Here is a 2,916-nt window from a genome sequence, read left to right on the forward strand (position 1 = left end):
TTTTTCAAAATTTGAAAATTTTATCGACAGCTATTTATGGTACAAAAAAATATGAACAATTTATCCTGACAACTTTTTTTTATAAAAGCAAACTTACTAAAGTAAAAGGATGTTCAATATCCAAAAAACCAAACGAAAATGAACATGTGAAGCAAAAAAGCTTGATATGGAAAAAAGTCAAGAGGCGAAAAACGCTACTTTCTCAAGGGCCCACGATTATTTTATCACATTTTCATCCATAATGAGAAGAGTTTTATGGGAAAAATGATTTTTGCGAATTTCATTAAATTTCGACGTTTTGAGGCTCCTTGAGTCAGAGAAACAAGTTTTTACATCGGTATCTGTCTGTCTCTCTGGCATCTACGTCGTCGTTATTGTGGTTGTAGTTCTCTGTATATCGGATAACTTTTGAAAGAATAGTCAGATTAGATTGTGGTTTGACACACAGATTTTTTTATTTTAAGAATTGTATGTAAATATTGTACTATTTTTATTTTTATAACAATTATTTTTCTTCAATTAAATATTTGCAAAAAAAGTGTTTCGAAGAGATTTTTTAAAAATCTTTCGGGGAATAAAATTAGTATTTATAGGTCGACAAATGTTTGTTTTCTTTACCAAATTTGGCTTTCGTCTAAATGTTTCCAGTTGTTTTTACTATAGTACAATTTACGTTTGCATCTCGGGGGAAGAAATTCATTCTATTGTTTGAAAAATATTCTTTGTAAATTAATATTTTTCACAGAAAATTACCCTGAGTGACAGAACGAAATCGGAAACAATAAGAGTTAATTTATTCAGGAACAAGCTTTTTGAACAAAAATGACCTTGAGTGAACCTTTAATATATATTTGTTAATTTTTACAAAAATCAGGCGTTAGTTTCTTACAAAAAAAAATTTTGTGAGAGGGGGGCAAATTATCAAAAAATAAATAAAACTTGAAGTTGTATGATTTTAATTTGTAACTAAATAATTTGAGAGGTTTCAATCTAAAATAATCGAACACTTCCCATTCAAAAATACAGATGAAATATTTAAATAGCTTTAAATTTGAAATTATTCAATATATTCTGAAGACTACAAATTTAAAATGTCTAAATTATTAAGGCTTTAAATATTTTTGAAATTGCTGTTCTGGAGACTAAATAGCACTTATTCTTTTATTCAGAAATCACAACCAAAGTCGTTAAAAAAAGTTTTTAAAAGAGTTTTAAAAACCTTAAAAAAGGTCAGAGGTTTTAACAGTTCAATATATGTGATAGAATCTCTTTAAACATGAAATTAGGCTATACTTTTTCATGTTTGTGCTACAATTATTCCATTTTAGAGTTATAAATTACAGTTATGAAAAACCAATAAAATGTTTTAATTAATTTATATATAAAACAAAAAACCTTTGTATAATTCAACCTAAATGCAGCTGCAAATATTTAATTTGAAATGCGTTGAATTCAAGGTATAGTTTAAAAAGAAAACTGAAAGCAAAGGATCGACTTTCAAAAGAAGCGAAAAAAAGTGACTCGCTCGATTGCAAATGAACATGGAAAATGGTGTATTTTCGCATTTTTAAATTTTAAATTCAAACTTTTTCGCCTTTTAACAATTTCGAAAAATTCTGAAAATTCAAATAATAAGGCTGTATTCGGAAAATGAAGGAATTTTAACGTTAAAATTCAAGTTCCTAAACTGAAGGCTTAAAAATTTTCAAATATTACAATTAGTGTTATATAAATTGTATTGGTATCTTAAAAGAGTATAAATTGTTCTTAAATTAGTTTTTAAATTTTCTGCAGTTTACCTTTTTTACATACCTAGATGTCAAAAAAGCCTACCCAATTTTTTTAAATTTTAATCACTGAAATGGATTAGAAAAAAATTGCCAAGACCCAAGAATAAAAATTGGATGTACAGCGAATTTTTAAATTTTTAATTGAGATTATCTTTAACTTTGTGATATCAAAAATTTCCATACACATTTTTTTAAATAATACTGTAGGAAAAAATCAGCAAGATCGAGCGCCGAAATTATAATTAGAGCAAATTTTCTGAAATTCTATGGGGACGGCTGAAATATCCCGAAAAATAAAATTCCCGACTCGGTAAATCTCTCTGTCCCAAAAATACAGTTCCAAAACTAATAAAATTCCTGAACAGTTTATAATATTAACGAATCTGAAAATTCCCAAATAATAAGACTCCCCAAATAAAATTTTTTCTTAATCAATATTAATTATTTATTAAAACTACGATAATAAAATATTGTTATCAAATAAATTTTTGTTTAATATTTAAAGTGTTAAAAATTATTGTTTGAATTTAAAATTAAAATTATACACAAAATTTTACCGAAAAATTAATATATAAAAACACGTGTTTTTTAATTAACATTTCGATTTTTTAGAAGAACTTTTGTGATTTAAAAAATATATACATTTTCAACCAAAATATCTTTTCCAAAATATATTTTGTTTTAATTATTATTTTAAATTTAAATAATAATGTGTAAATACTTCAAACATTAAAAAAGTTGTTTCTTTGGTATAAATATTTGATTACCCTACCGAAAAGAATCTTTGAGTATATACTAAAAATTCTTTAGGTCAAAGAAGCTCAAAGAAATTCTCTGCAGGCACTCAGGTAGATAGTTTTAAAGGTCCAGGAAGCTCGTTTAAATGTTCTGAAGGCTTTAAAATATCCTTTCCGAAATTGAAATAAGAATACAATCATAAATAACAAGCAGAGAGGCTATCTCAATAGAGTAGCCGACACTGAAGGGTCCTTTGTTAAGCTTTAGGATTAAAATTTAAAAGTAAATTTTTTTTAATTTCATAGTTAACAGCCTAAAACATAATAATTCGGAATCTACGGGTTTCGATGACTTCAGATATCTAACTTTTTTTTTAATGCTTAAAATT

Source organism: Belonocnema kinseyi, chromosome 3 (assembly GCF_010883055.1).
Source record: "Belonocnema kinseyi isolate 2016_QV_RU_SX_M_011 chromosome 3, B_treatae_v1, whole genome shotgun sequence".
Lineage (NCBI taxonomy): Eukaryota > Metazoa > Arthropoda > Insecta > Hymenoptera > Cynipidae > Belonocnema > Belonocnema kinseyi.